At 29.8% G+C, this 16,257-nt stretch overlaps 1 long non-coding RNA gene across 1 annotated transcript; it reads right to left on the bottom strand.

Moving 5' to 3' along the window:
* Positions 1–13,880: 13,880 nt before the first annotated feature.
* LOC108880955 (uncharacterized) lies at positions 13,881–14,517 on the bottom strand. The gene is made up of 2 exons (XR_001960564.2): positions 14,432–14,517; positions 13,881–14,153 (listed from the first exon to the last, which is right to left on the bottom strand). It is a non-coding gene; the product is annotated as an uncharacterized LOC108880955 (long non-coding RNA).
* Between the last annotated feature and the right edge of the window lie 1,740 nt (positions 14,518–16,257).

Here is a 16,257-nt window from a genome sequence, read left to right as displayed (position 1 = left end):
GTAGTAAGGTGTCAAAATGTCATAGTCTAGGAAGGCGTTAAAAAATTTGAAAAAATGTCATAGTATAGTAAGGCATCAAAAAATGCCAAAACATGTCATAGTATGGTAAGCCATTAAAAATTCTGAAAAAATGTCAATGTAGTAAGGCATCAAAAAATGTGAAAAAATGTCATAGTATAATATGGCGTTAAAAAATGTGAAAAAATGTCAAAGTATAGTAAGGCATCAAAAACGTGAAAAAAAACGTAGTACAGTAAGGTGTCAAAAAATGTCATAGTATAGTAAGGCATGAAAAAATTTAAAAAAAAATGTCATAGTATAGTAAGGCATCAAAAAAGTGACAAAAATTAGTAAGGCATATTGGTAAGCCGTCAAAAAATGTGAAAAAATGTCATAGTATAGTAAGGCATCAAAAGTGACAAAAATTGTCATAGTATGGTAAGGTGTCAAAAATGTGAAAAAATGTCAGGCATCAAAAAAGTGACAAAAATGTCATAGTATAGGAAGGCATCAAAAAATGTGAAAAAATGTCATAGTATAGTAAGGTGTCAAAAATGGTCAAAAAATGTCATAGTCTAGTAAGGCATCAAAAAAGTGACAAAAATGTCATAGTGTAGTAAGGTGTCAAAAATGGTCAAAAAATGTCATAGTCTAGTAAGGCATCAAAAATATGACAGAAATGTCATAGTATAGTAAGGCATCAAAAACAGTCAAAAAAATTGAAAAAATGTCATAGTATAGTATGGCATCAGAAAAGTGACAGAAATGTCATAGTATAGTAAGACATCAAAAACGGTCAAAAAATGTCATAGTATAGTAATGTTTCAAAAATGATGAAAAAAATTAAAAAAAAATGTCATAGTATAGTAAGGCATGAAAAAATTTCCAAAAAATGTCAGTATAATACGGCATCAAAAAAGTGACAAAAATGTCATAGTATAGTAAGGCATCAAAAACAGTCAAAAAATGTCATAGTATAGTAATGTTTCAAAAATGATGAAAAAAATTGACAGATATGTCATAGTATAGTAAGGCATGAAAAAATGTCAAAAAAATGTCAGTATAATACGGCATCAAAAAAGTGACAAAAATATATCATAGTATAGTAAGGCGTCAAAAAAGTGACAAAAATGTCATAGTATAGTAAGATGTCAAAAACGGTCAAAAAATGTCAGTATAGTAAGGCATCAAAAATGTGACAGAAATGTCATAGTATAGTAAGGCGTCAAAAATTGCCAAAAGATGTCATAGTATAGTATGGTGTTAAAAAATGTGAAAAAATGTCAGTATAGTAAGGCGTCAAAAAATTTGAAAAAATGTCAGGCATCAAAAAAGTGACAAAAATGTCATAGTATAGTAAGATGTCAAAAACGGTCAAAAAATGTCATAGTATAGTAAGGTGTTAAAAAATGTGAAAAAATGTCAAAGTATAGTAAGGCGTCAAAAAAGTGACAAAAATGTCATAGTATAGTAAGACATCAAAAACGGTCAAAAAATGTCATAGTATAGTAATGTTTCAAAAATGATGGAAAAAATTTTAAAAATATGTCATAGTATAATACAGCATCAAAAAGTGACAAAAATGTCATAGTATAGTAAGGCATCAAAAATATGACAGAAATGTCATAGTATAGTAAGGCATCAAAAATGTGAAAAGATGTCATAGTATAGTAAGGCATCAAAAACAGTCAAAAAAATTGAAAAAATGTCACAGTATAGTAAGGTGTCAAAAAAGTCACAAAAATATAGTATAGTAAGTTGTCAAAAAATTTGAAAAAATGTCACAGTATAGTAAGGTGTCAAAAAAGTCACAAAAATATAGTATAGTAAGGCATCAAAAAATTTGAAAAAATGTCATAGTATGCTAAGGCATTAAAAAATGTGAAAAAATGTCATAATATTGTAAGGCACAAAAAAATGTGAAAAAATGTCATAGTATAGTAAGGCATGAAAAAATTAGAAAAATATCATAGTATAGTAAGGCATCAAAAATATGAAAAATGTCATAGTATAGTAAGTCATCAAAAAAGTGACAGAAATGTCATAGTATAGTAAGGCGTCAAAAAAGTGACAAAAATGTCATAGTATAGTAAGGCATCAAAAACAGTCAAAAAATGTTATAGTATAGTAATGTTTCAAAAATGATGAAAAAAATTGAAAAAATGTCAGTATAGTAAGGCATGAAAAAATTTCAAAAAAATGTCAGTATAATACGGCATCAAAAAAGTGACAAAAATGTCATAGTATAGTAAGGTGTCAAAAAATGCCAAAAGATGTGATAGTATAGTAAGGTGTCAAAAAATGCCAAAAGATGTGATAGTATAGTAAGGTGTTAAAAAAGTGACAGATATGTCATAGTATAGTAAGGCATCAAAAAAGTGACAAAAACATCATAGTATAGTAAGACATCAAAAACGGTCAAAAAATGTCATAGTATAGTAATGTTTCAAAAATGATGAAAAAATTTGAAAAAATGTCAGTATAATACGGCATCAAAAAAGTGACAAAAATGTCATTGTATAGTCAGGCATCAAAAAATTTGAAAAAATGTCATAGTATAATAAGGAATCAAAAAAGTGACAAAAATGTCATAGTATAGTAAGACATCAAAAATGGTCAAAAAATGTCATAGTATAGTAAGGCGTCAAAAACAGTCAAAAAAATTTCATGGTATAGTATGGCATCAAAAACAGTCAAAAAAATTGAAAAAATGTCACAGTATAGTAAGGTGTCAAAAAAGTCACAAAAATATCATAGTATAGTAAGTTGTCAAAAAATTTGAAAAAATGTCATAGTATAGTAAGGCATAGAAAAAGTGACAAAAATGTCATAGTATAGGAAGGTGTCAAAAAATTTGAAAAAATGTCATAGTATAGTAAGGCATCAAAAAAGTGACAAAAATGTCATTGTATAGTAAGACATCAAAAACGGTCAAAAAATGTCATAGTATAGTAATGTTTCAAAAATGATGAAAAAAATTGAAAAAATGTCAGTATAATACAGCATCAAAAAAGTGACAAAAATGTCATAGTATAGTAAGGCATCAAAAATATGACAGAAATGTCATAGTATAGTAAGGCATCAAAAATATGACAGAAATGTCATAGTATAGTAAGGCATCAAAAATGTGAAAAAAATGTCATAGTATAGTAAGGCGTCAAAAAAGTGACAAAAATGTCATAGTATAGTAAGACATCAAAAACGGTGAAAAAATGTCATAGTATAGTAATGTTTCAAAAATGATGAAAAAATTTCAAAAATATGTCATAGTATAATACGGCATCAAAAAAGTGACAAAAATGTCATAGTATAGTATGGCATCAAAAAAGTGACAAAAATGTCATAGTATAGTAAGGCGTCAAAAATTGCCAAAAGATGTCATAGTATAGTATGGTGTTAAAAAATGTCAGTATAGTAAGGCGTCAAAAAATTTGAAAAAATGTCAGGCATCAAAAAAGTGACAAAAATGTCATAGTATAGTAAGATGTCAAAAACGATCAAAAAATGTCATAGTATAGTAAGGTGTTAAAAAATTTGAAAAAATGTCATAGTATAATAAGGAATCAAAAAAGTGACAAAAATGTCATAGTATAGTAAGACATCAAAAATGGTCAAAAAATGTCATAGTATAGTAAGGCGTCAAAAACAGTCAAAAAAATTTCATGGTATAGTAAGGTGTCAAAAAATGCCAAAAAATGTCAAAGTATAGTAAGGCATCAAAAATGTGAAAAGATGTCATAGTATAGTAAGGCATCAAAAACAGTCAAAAAAAAAATTGAAAAAATGTCACAGTATAGTAAGGTGTCAAAAAAGTCACAAAAATATCATAGTATAGTAAGTTGTCAAAAAATTTGAAAAAATGTCATAGTATAGTAAGGCATCAAAAAAGTGACAAAAATGTCATTGTATAGTAAGACATCAAAAACGGTCAAAAAATGTCATAGTATAGTAATGTTTCAAAAATGATGAAAAAAATTGAAAAAATGTCAGTATAATACGGCATCAAAAAAGTGACAAAAATGTCATAGTATAGTAAGGCATCAAAAATATGACAGAAATGTCATAGTATAGTAAGGCATCAAAAAAGTGACAGAAATGTCATAGTATAGTAAGGCATCAAAAATGTGAAAAAAATGTCATAGTATAGTAAGGCGTCAAAAAAGTGACAAAAATGTCATAGTATAGTAATGTTTCAAAAATGATGAAAAAATTTCAAAAATATGTCATAGTATAATACGGCATCAAAAAAGTGACAAAAATGTCATAGTATAGTATGGCATCAAAAAAGTGACAAAAATGTCATAGTATAGTAAGGCGTCAAAAATTGCCAAAAGATGTCATAGTATAGTATGGTGTTAAAAAATGTGAAAAAATGTCAGTATAGTAAGGCGTCAAAAAATTTGAAAAAATGTCAGGCATCAAAAAAGTGACAAAAATGTCATAGTATAGTAAGATGTCAAAAACGATCAAAAAATGTCATAGTATAGTAAGGTGTTAAAAAATGTGAAAAAATGTCAAAGTATAGTAAGGCATCACAAAAGTGACAAAAATGTCATAGTATAGTAAGACATCAAAAACGGTCAAAAAATGTCATAGTATAGTAAGGCATGAAAAAATTTTAAAAATATGTCATAGTATAATACAGCATCAAAAAGTGACAAAAATGTCATAGTATAGTAATGTTTCAAAAATGATGAAAAAAATTGAAAAAATGTCATAGTATAATACGGCATCAAAAAAATGACAAAAATGTCATAGTATAGTAAGGCATCAAAAATATGACAGAAATGTCATAGTATAGTAAGGCATCAAAAAAGTGACAGAAATGTCATAGTATAGTAAGGCATCAAAAAAGTGACAAAAATGTCATAGTATAGTAAGGCATCAAAAAAGTGACAGAAATGTCATAGTATAGTAAGGCATCAAAAAAGTGACAAAAATGTCATGGTATAGTATGGTGTTAAAAAATTTGAAAAAATGTCATAGGATAGTAAGGTATCAAAAATGTGACAATAATGTCGTAGGTGTCAAAAAATGCCAAAAATGTCATAGTATAGTATATATAGTACTTTGTGGTCAATGTCAGAAAATGTCATACTGTTTCTGTAGGAGCTATTTTTTAATATTACAAGCAACAAGAATAGCAAAAGTTGTATGTAGAGGCATTTGAGGGTTAGGGTTAGGGTTAGGATTAACTTTCTTTTTCTTCTTTAATTATATTTGTCATAAAGTTACAGGACAGTTTGTGATTAACATGTTCTGTCTCTGCAGGAGGAGGAGAAGTCCACATCACCTTAAGAGGACAACAAATGTAGTTAAATGTTCCTAAAGATGTTTAGAGATGTATAAGACTTTGATAAGTATATCTTCATATGTGCTCATGAATAAAACAAACTGACTCCAACTGGTCAAACATCTGTGCTGTGTTTTGAACAGAATAAATAAAGTTTTTAATCTTAACTTTTGACTTGAGTTTCTCTATTTTCAAATCAATATCACAAAAATGTCACAAAAAAAGCTTGTAATTAAAATATATAACCCTAACCCTAACCTCTGGCTACACATAGCTTTAAAAAATGTAACCCTAAACCCTAACCCTAATCTAAGGTTAAAACTGGCTAACCCTAACCCCAACCCTAACCCTAACCCTAACCCTAATCTCTGGTTAACAGTGGCTTAAAGCCATAAACCTAACCCTAATCTCTGGCTACAAAAATGTAACCCTAAACCCTAACCCTAATCTAAGGTTAAAACTGGCTAACCCTAACCCTAACCCTAACCCTAAACCCTAACCCTAACCTAAGGCTAAAACTGGCTAACCCTAACCCTAACCCTAACCCTAATCTCTGGTTAACAGTGGCTTAAAGCCGTAACCCTAACCCTAATCTCTGGTTAACAGTGGCTTAAAGCCGTAACCCTAACCCTAATCTCTGGCTACAAAAATGTAACCCTAAACCCTAACCCTAACCTAAGGCTAAAACTGGCTAACCCTAACCCTAACCTTAACCCTAATCTCTGGTTAACAGTGGCTTAAAGCCGTAACCCTAACCCTAACCTCTGGCTACACATAGCTAAAAAAAATGTAAGCCTAAACCCTAACCCTAATCTCTGGTTAACAGTGGTTTAAAGCCATAAACCTAACCCTAATCTCTGGCTACAAAAATGTAACCCTAAACCCTAATCCTAATCTAAAGTTAAAACTGGCTAACCCTAACCCTAACCCTAACCTCTTGCTACAAAAATGTAACCCTAAACCCTAACCCTAACCTAAGGCTAAAACTGGCTAAAAGCCGTAACCCTAACCCTAACCCTAACCTCTGACTAAAAGTGGCTAAAAGCCATAACCCTAACCCTAACCTCTGGTTGCAATTGGCTAAAAATAACTGTAGCCCTAACCCTAACCTTTGGCTAAAAGCCGTAACTTTAACCCTGACTTCTGGCTAATAGTGGCTAAAAGCCATAACCCTAACACTAATCTCTGGCTATAAGGGGCTAAAACAAACTGTAACCCTAACCCTAATCTCTGACTAAAAGTGGCTAAAAGCCATAACCCTAACCCTAACCTCTGGTTACAATTGGCTATAAATAACCCTAACCCTAACCTCTGGCTACAAGTGGCTAAAAAAAACTGTAACCCTAACCTTTGGCTAAAAGTGGCTAAAAGCTGTAAACCTAACCCTGACCTCTGGCTAAAAAATTCAATATAATATAATATAATATTAAAGAGACTGGAAAAGTATTCAGTGTTCAGAAGTATTTATTTGAGTAATCCTTTACTGCAGTGTTGCAACAGCAAAAATAGAAAAAGGCATGATATAAACAAGACAAATTTTAAAACAAGATATATATAACAACATAAAAAATTATAAATAATGTCAAAAGTATGAACAGGACTATGTACACAATAGATTTAAGCACTGACATTGTGCTGTTTGAAATAGCAAAATACAGAAATAAAATGACAGACACAAAATCTAAACTAATCCACAAACACTGTGTAGAGGTGTGAGTGTGTGTCTGTGGACAACAAAAGTTAGATGGCTGCTTTGAGATAGTTCCTTTGTCTTAAGCTACATGTCATAGTATAGTAAGGTGCCAAAAAATGTCACAAGACATTTAAAAAAATTGTCATAGTAAGGCATCAAAAAACGTGATGGTATAGTAAGACCTCAAAAAATGTCACAGTATAGTAAGGTGTCAAAAAAGTCACAAATATATCATAGTATAGTAAATTGTCAAAAAATTTGAAAAAATGTCATAGTCTAGTAAGGCATAAAAAAAGTGACAAAAATGTCATAGTATAGTAAGGCGTTAAAAAAATGTGAAAAAATTTCAAAGTATAGTAAGGCATCAAAAACGGTCAAAAAACATCATAGTATAGTAATGTTTCAAAAACAAAATTTGAAAAAATGTCATAGTATAATACGACATCGAAAAGTGACAAAAATGTCATAGTATAGTAAGGCACCAAAAAAGTGACAAAAATGTCTTAGTATAGAAAGGCGTTGAAAAATGTGAAAAAATGTCATAGTATAGTAAGGCATCAAAAATGTGAAAAAAATGTCATAGTATAATATGGTATCAAAAAAGTGACAGAAATGTCATAGTATAGTAAGGCATCAAAAACAGTCAAAACAATTACATGGTATAGTAAGGTATCAAAAAATGCCAAAAAATGTCAAAGTATAGTAAGGCATCAAAAATGTGAAAAGATGTAAGGCATCAAAAACAGTCAAAAAAATTGAAAAAATGTCACAGTATAGTAAGGTGTCAAAAAAGTCACAAAAATATCATAGGACAATAAGTTGTCAAAAAATTTGAAAAAATGTCATAGCCTAGTAAGGCATTAAAAAAGCGACAAAAATGTCATTGTATAGTAAGGCATCAAAAAATTTGAAAAAATGTCATAGTATAGTAAGGCGTTAAAAAATATGAAAAAATGTCATAATATAGTAAGGCACAAAAAAATGTGAAAAAATGTCATAGTATAATAAGGAATCAAAAAAGTAACAAAAATGTCATAGTATAGTAAGGCATCAAAAATATGAAAAATGTCATAGTATAGTAAGGCGTTAAAAAATATGAAAAAAAAAAACGTTCGGTCAAAAAAAAATGGTCAAAAAATGTCATAGTATGCTAAGGCATTAAAAAATGTGAAAAAATGTCGTAGTATAGTAAGGCACAAAAAAATGTGAAAAAATGTCATAGTATAATAAGGCATCAAAAAAGTAACAAAAATGTCATAGTATAGTAAGGCATCAAAAAATGCAAAAAATGTCATAGTATAGTAAGGCGTCAAAAACAGTCAAAAAAATTTCATGGTATAGTAAGGTGTCAAAAAATGCCAAAAAATGTCAAAGTATAGTAAGGCATCAAAAATGTGAAAAGATGTCATAGTATAGTAAGGCATCAAAAACAGTCAAAAAAAAATTGAAAAAATGTCACAGTATAGTAAGGTGTCAAAAAAGTCACAAAAATATCATAGTATAGTAAGTTGTCAAAAAATTTGAAAAAATGTCATACTATAGTAAGGCATCAAAAAAGTGACAAAAAAAATGAAAAAATGTCACAGTATAGTAAGGTGTCAAAAAAGTCACAAAAATATCATAGTATAGTAAGTTGTCAAAAAATTTGAAAAAATGTCATAGTCTAGTAAGGCATAGAAAAAGTGACAAAAATGTCATAGTATAGGAAGGTGTCAAAAAATTTGAAAAAATGTCATAGTATGCTAAGGCATCAAAAAAGTGACAAAAATGTCATTGTATAGTTAGGCATCAAAAAATTTGAAAAAATGTCATGGTATAGTAAGGCATCAAAAAATGCCAAAAAAGTCATAGTATAGTAAGGCGTCAAAAACAGTCAAAAAAATTTCATGGTATAGTAAGGCATCAAAAATGTGAAAAGATGTCATAGTATAGTAAGGCGTTAAAAAATTTAGAAAAAATGTCATAGTATAGTAAGGCGTCAAAAAATTGGAAAAAATGTCAAAGTATAGTAAGGCATCAAAAAAATTAGAAAAAATGTCATAGTATAGTAAGACATCAAAAATTTGAAAAAATGTCAGTATAATACGGCATCAAAAAAGTGACAAAAATGTCAGTCTAGTAAGGCATGAAAAAATTAGAAAAAATGTCATAGTATAGTAAGGCATCAAAAATATGAAAAATGTCATAGTATAGTAAGGCGTTAAAAAATATGAAAAAAAAAATGTTCGGTCAAAAAAAAAATGCCAAAAAATGTCATAGTATAGTAAGGAGTCAAAAAAATTGAAAAAATGTCAAAGTATAGTAAGGCATGAAAAAATGTGAAAAAATGTCATAGTAAGGCACAAAAAAATGTGAAAAAATGTCATAGTATAATAAGGCATCAAAAAATGCCAAAAAAGTCATAGTATAGTAAGGCGTCAAAAACAGTCAAAAAAATTTCATGGTATAGTAAGGTGTCAAAAAATGCCAAAAAATGTCAAAGTATAGTAAGGCATCAAAAATGTGAAAAGATGTCATAGTATAGTAAGGCGTCAAAAACAGTCAAAAAAATTGAAAAAATGTCACAGTATAGTAAGGTGTCAAAAAAGTCACAAAAATATCATAGTATAGTAAGTTGTCAAAAAATTTGAAAAAATGTCATAGTATAGTAAGGCATCAAAAAAGTGACAAAAATGACATTGTATAGTCAGGCATCAAAAAATTTGAAAAAATGTCATAGTATGCTAAGGCATTAAAAAATGTGAAAAAATGTCATAATATAGTAAGGCACAAAAAAATGTGAAAAAATGTCATAGTATAATAAGGAATCAAAAAAGTAACAAAAATGTCATAGTATAGTAAGGCATCAAAAATATGAAAAATGTCATAGTATAGTAAGGCGTTAAAAAATATGAAAAAAAAAACGTTCGGTCAAAAAAAAATGGTCAAAAAATGTCATAGTATGCTAAGGCATTAAAAAATGTGAAAAAATGTCATAATATAGTAAGGCACAAAAAAATGTGAAAAAATGTCATAGTATAATAAGGAATCAAAAAAGTAACAAAAATGTCATAGTATAGTAAGGCATCAAAAATATGAAAAATGTCATAGTATAGTAAGGCGTTAAAAAATATGAAAAAAAAAACGTTCGGTCAAAAAAAAATGGTCAAAAAATGTCATAGTATGCTAAGGCATTAAAAAATGTGAAAAAATGTCATAGTATAGTAAGGCACAAAAAAATGTGAAAAAATGTCATAGTATAATAAGGCATCAAAAAAGTAACAAAAATGTCATAGTATAGTAAGGCATCAAAAAAGTGACAAAAATGTCATAGTATAGTAAGGCGTCAAAAACAGTCAAAAAAATTTCATGGTATAGTAAGGTGTCAAAAAATGCCAAAAAATGTCAAAGTATAGTAAGGCATCAAAAATGTGAAAAGATGTCATAGTATAGTAAGGCATCAAAAAAGTGACAAAAAAAATGAAAAAATGTCACAGTATAGTAAGGTGTCAAAAAAGTCACAAAAATATCATAGTATAGTAAGTTGTCAAAAAATTTGAAAAAATGTCATAGTCTAGTAAGGCATAGAAAAAGTGACAAAAATGTCATAGTATAGGAAGGTGTCAAAAAATTTGAAAAAATGTCATAGTATGCTAAGGCATCAAAAAAGTGACAAAAATGTCATTGTATAGTTAGGCATCAAAAAATTTGAAAAAATGTCATGGTATAGTAAGGCATCAAAAAATGCCAAAAAAGTCATAGTATAGTAAGGCGTCAAAAACAGTCAAAAAAATTTCATGGTATAGTAAGGCATCAAAAATGTGAAAAGATGTCATAGTATAGTAAGGCGTTAAAAAATTTAGAAAAAATGTCATAGTATAGTAAGGCGTCAAAAAATTGGAAAAAATGTCAAAGTATAGTAAGGCATCAAAAAAATTAGAAAAAATGTCATAGTATAGTAAGACATCAAAAATTTGAAAAAATGTCAGTATAATACGGCATCAAAAAAGTGACAAAAATGTCAGTCTAGTAAGGCATGAAAAAATTAGAAAAAATGTCATAGTATAGTAAGGCATCAAAAATATGAAAAATGTCATAGTATAGTAAGGCGTTAAAAAATATGAAAAAAAAAATGTTCGGTCAAAAAAAAAATGCCAAAAAATGTCATAGTATAGTAAGGAGTCAAAAAAATTGAAAAAATGTCAAAGTATAGTAAGGCATGAAAAAATGTGAAAAAATGTCATAGTAAGGCACAAAAAAATGTGAAAAAATGTCATAGTATAATAAGGCATCAAAAAATGCCAAAAAAGTCATAGTATAGTAAGGCGTCAAAAACAGTCAAAAAAATTTCATGGTATAGTAAGGTGTCAAAAAATGCCAAAAAATGTCAAAGTATAGTAAGGCATCAAAAATGTGAAAAGATGTCATAGTATAGTAAGGCGTCAAAAACAGTCAAAAAAATTGAAAAAATGTCACAGTATAGTAAGGTGTCAAAAAAGTCACAAAAATATCATAGTATAGTAAGTTGTCAAAAAATTTGAAAAAATGTCATAGTATAGTAAGGCATCAAAAAAGTGACAAAAATGACATTGTATAGTCAGGCATCAAAAAATTTGAAAAAATGTCATAGTATGCTAAGGCATTAAAAAATGTGAAAAAATGTCATAATATAGTAAGGCACAAAAAAATGTGAAAAAATGTCATAGTATAATAAGGAATCAAAAAAGTAACAAAAATGTCATAGTATAGTAAGGCATCAAAAATATGAAAAATGTCATAGTATAGTAAGGCGTTAAAAAATATGAAAAAAAAAACGTTCGGTCAAAAAAAAATGGTCAAAAAATGTCATAGTATGCTAAGGCATTAAAAAATGTGAAAAAATGTCATAATATAGTAAGGCACAAAAAAATGTGAAAAAATGTCATAGTATAATAAGGAATCAAAAAAGTAACAAAAATGTCATAGTATAGTAAGGCATCAAAAATATGAAAAATGTCATAGTATAGTAAGGCGTTAAAAAATATGAAAAAAAAAACGTTCGGTCAAAAAAAAATGGTCAAAAAATGTCATAGTATGCTAAGGCATTAAAAAATGTGAAAAAATGTCATAGTATAGTAAGGCACAAAAAAATGTGAAAAAATGTCATAGTATAATAAGGCATCAAAAAAGTAACAAAAATGTCATAGTATAGTAAGGCATCAAAAAAGTGACAAAAATGTCATAGTATAGTAAGGCGTCAAAAACAGTCAAAAAAATTTCATGGTATAGTAAGGTGTCAAAAAATGCCAAAAAATGTCAAAGTATAGTAAGGCATCAAAAATGTGAAAAGATGTCATAGTATAGTAAGGCATCAAAAACAATCAAAAAATGTGAAAAAATGTCATAGTAAGGCACAAAAAAAATGTGAAAAAATGTCATAGTATAATAAGGAATCAAAAAAGTGACAAAAATGTCATGGTATAGTAAGGCATCAAAAAATGCCAAAAAATGTCATAGTATAGTAAGGCGTCAAAAATGTGAAAAGATGTCATAGTATAGTAAGGCATCAAAAACAGTCAAAAAAAAATTGAAAAAATGTCACAGTATAGTAAGGTGTCAAAAAAGTCACAAAAATATCATAGTATAGTAAGTTGTCAAAAAATTTGAAAAAATGTCATAGTATAGTAAGGCATCAAAAAAGTGACAAAAAAAATGAAAAAATGTCACAGTATAGTAAGGTGTCAAAAAAGTCACAAAAATATCATAGTATAGTAAGTTGTCAAAAAATTTGAAAAAATGTCATAGTCTAGTAAGGCATAGAAAAAGTGACAAAAATGTCATAGTATAGGAAGGTGTCAAAAAATTTGAAAAAATGTCATAGTATGCTAAGGCATCAAAAAAGTGACAAAAATGTCATTGTATAGTTAGGCATCAAAAAATTTGAAAAAATGTCATGGTATAGTAAGGCATCAAAAAATGCCAAAAAAGTCATAGTATAGTAAGGCGTCAAAAACAGTCAAAAAAATTTCATGGTATAGTAAGGTGTCAAAAAATGCCAAAAAATGTCAAAGTATAGTAAGGCATCAAAAATGTGAAAAGATGTCATAGTATAGTAAGGCGTCAAAAACAGTCAAAAAAATTGAAAAAATGTCACAGTATAGTAAGGTGTCAAAAAAGTCACAAAAATATCATAGTATAGTAAGTTGTCAAAAAATTTGAAAAAATGTCATAGTATAGTAAGGCATCAAAAAAGTGACAAAAATGACATTGTATAGTCAGGCATCAAAAAATTTGAAAAAATGTCATAGTATGCTAAGGCATTAAAAAATGTGAAAAAAATGTCATAGTATAATAAGGAATCAAAAAAGTGACAAAAATGTCATAGTATAGTAAGGCATCAAAAATGGTCAAAAAATGTCATAGTATTGTAAGGCATCAAAAATGGTCAAAAAATGTCATAGTATTGTAAGGCATCAAAAATGGTCAAAAAATGTCATGGTATTGTAAGGCATCAAAAATGGTCAAAAAAATGTCATAGTATAGTAAGGCATCAAAAAATTTAGAAAAAATGTCATAGTATAGTAAGGTATGAAAAAATTAGAAAAAATGTCATAATACGGCATCAAAAATATGAAAAAATGTCACAGTATAATATGGCATCAAAAAAGTGACAAAAATGTCATAGTATAGTAAGGCATCAAAAAATCTGAAGAAATGTCACAGTATAGTAAGGTATCAAAAAAGTGAAAAAAAAATGTCAAGGTGTCAAAAAAAAATTAAAAAATGTCAAAGTATAGTAAGACGTCAAAAACAGTCAAAAATGTCATAGTCTAGTAAGGCGTCAAAAAATCTGAAGAAATGTCACAGTATAGTAAGGTATCAAAAAAGTGAAAAAAAATGTCATAGTCTAGTAAGGCATCAAAAAATCTGAAGAAATGTCACAGTATAGTAAGGTATCAAAAAAGTGAAAAAATGTCATAGGCATCAAGAAAATAAACAGCTTGCTGATATAAAGCTGCAGACATGGACATGTTCGTTTTGTGACAAAATAAAATACGTGATAATGACTGATAGATTCAGAGCTGATTTATGTTCTTCAAAAAAAAGGGACAAGAATAGTTTAGAATGGGATGATGAGAGTCATTGATCAGTTATTGTGATGTTGTTCTGTCCTTGCAGAAGTAGACAACAGCAGCTGAAGTTCAGGACCTGAAAAACACAGAGCAGATGTCACAGATTTAGACAGATATACGCAGATAAGAGAAATAAAAACGATGGACAAGAGTAGAGAAACAGACACGGGAAACAAAGAAAAGGCAAAGATGGAGAAAAGAAAGAAAGAAGCACCTCCTAGTGGTCAAACTTCTGTCATTATTTTTGTTGTCTGGAACAATATCATCCAAGTTTTGTTTTCATGTTTAATTGTTGCAAACGTGGTTGACTTTAACATGAGAAATAAATCAATTTGAAAACTAATACCAGCTGACCTTCTGTAAGTCTTAATGTCTGTCTCTTCTTTAGGGACTGAAGTGTTTCCTGGTTTGAGTCCTCTGGAGAAAAAAAAACATCCTGTGGAAAAACATCAGCAACTTTTTAACACATGCACACATGGTTTAATATTATACAAATCATCATATTAAGCAGAAATTCTTCTAAGTCATTAAGAAAATTGAACAATTTTTTTGTATATGACAGCACTGTTAATGGAAATGTTTGAGATTTTAGGTTGACTTGACATGACAATATGCAACCTTCCAATAAAGCCAGATAAAAATGTTTTTATCATTTTCATTTTAAGTATTAAAACTTGTAAGATTTCTTAAATTTAATAAGTTACAGTGCTGATCTACAGCTTTAACTTAGTGATGTTTAGGTTTTTAAATTGTCAAACTGCAGCTGAGATAGTGACAGAGGCAGACTGAAAACAACTGACCTGTAAATCTTCATGTCTGTCTCTCTTCTCTCTGGGATCTGAAGTATTTCCTGGTTGAAGCTTGAGTCCTGTGGTGAAATCGAGAGATAAGAAACATTTTTATAAAGTCACAACAGTACAAACCATCAAAATAAAAGCACAAACTATCAAAAGATGGAAAAATAAAAGATATATTCATGATAGTTGTGTGTATTTTATTTTCAAAATATCAGTTGATGAGCCTGAGTTGATGTCAGCTACTGTCTTTTTATTATAATACATGTCAACATATTACTTAACTGGCTGTCCCAGCACTTCTGGTAGTTTTTGTTTCTGAAGAAAATTCTCCACTTTCAGAATCACATCATCCCAAAAGACTTTCAACCAAAACATCATGGTTCCACACTCAGCATTCACAAGATGAAGCTATACCTGGACTTGGATGTAGTCAGCATGGCCCCTGTCAGCTGTCACATCACATCGTTGTCTTCAGCACACAGGTGCAGACTGACCTCATCTTTCTTTGCAGCGAGGACACTAAAATACAGAGTGAAAACAAGTAAGAGATTAAAGAGGATGTTTTTTTCTGACTTTTGTTTTACAGAATCACCACCATCCTGCAGTCTTCATCAGAGGTGTTGCTGAAGCTTCCTGTCGGCTGATTTATGTGGACATGCTCATCCTATCCATTACCAGAGAAATAAGACAGGAAGCCCCAGCAACATTTCCAAGACTTCAGGCTTGGGAGTTGGTCAAATTAGGGCTGCACCATGATGACTAAAGTGACTGAAGTGAACCGCTTCAGTAACATCAGTGACGGCTGCGTCGACAGGTATTCTGTTAGTTAAGTTATAGTTCCCTCAAACAATGTATGGAAGCACAACACAAACAATGGAAACAAGCCAACTGTATTAGATACGCTACAAATAAAATGTGAAGGTTTTCGGGCAACATTTATTCATCTGAGAGAATAAAGGAACAAAACAATGACTTGGCTGCTTTTCAGTGGCTTTACTGACACAGCCACTGCTGAGAACTCACTGTCAGCCCAGCTCAAAGCTTACACACATTATTTGTTGTCAGAACCACGTCTGGTTTATCCAACAATAATCACAGACATTGGCTATTGGCTATATTTATTAATACCATTAATTTACCATGTCAGTCATGTCCTCTGGCTTTGGGTTGACTCACGGAGATCCAGCGGCGCCTCTGTATCCTCAGTGTCTGTTGATCGTCTCTGGTCTTCATCATCTCCTCGTATAGACATGGTGCCTTGGACATGGGTTGACCTCTCTGATAACCGAGGATAACTGTAGAGGCCCAGTCTCACTTAAGTTACGTTTCCTTTGAAGAAGGGCTAATGGCTAGACATTATCCGACATTGCTCCTACCAACAAC

The sequence above is a fragment of the Lates calcarifer genome, linkage group LG4 (assembly GCF_001640805.2).
Source record: "Lates calcarifer isolate ASB-BC8 linkage group LG4, TLL_Latcal_v3, whole genome shotgun sequence".
NCBI classification, from domain to species: Eukaryota; Metazoa; Chordata; class Actinopteri; family Centropomidae; genus Lates; species Lates calcarifer.
The sequence above is the reverse complement of the archived record's forward strand: the minus strand, read 5'-3'. Positions and strand labels throughout refer to the sequence as shown.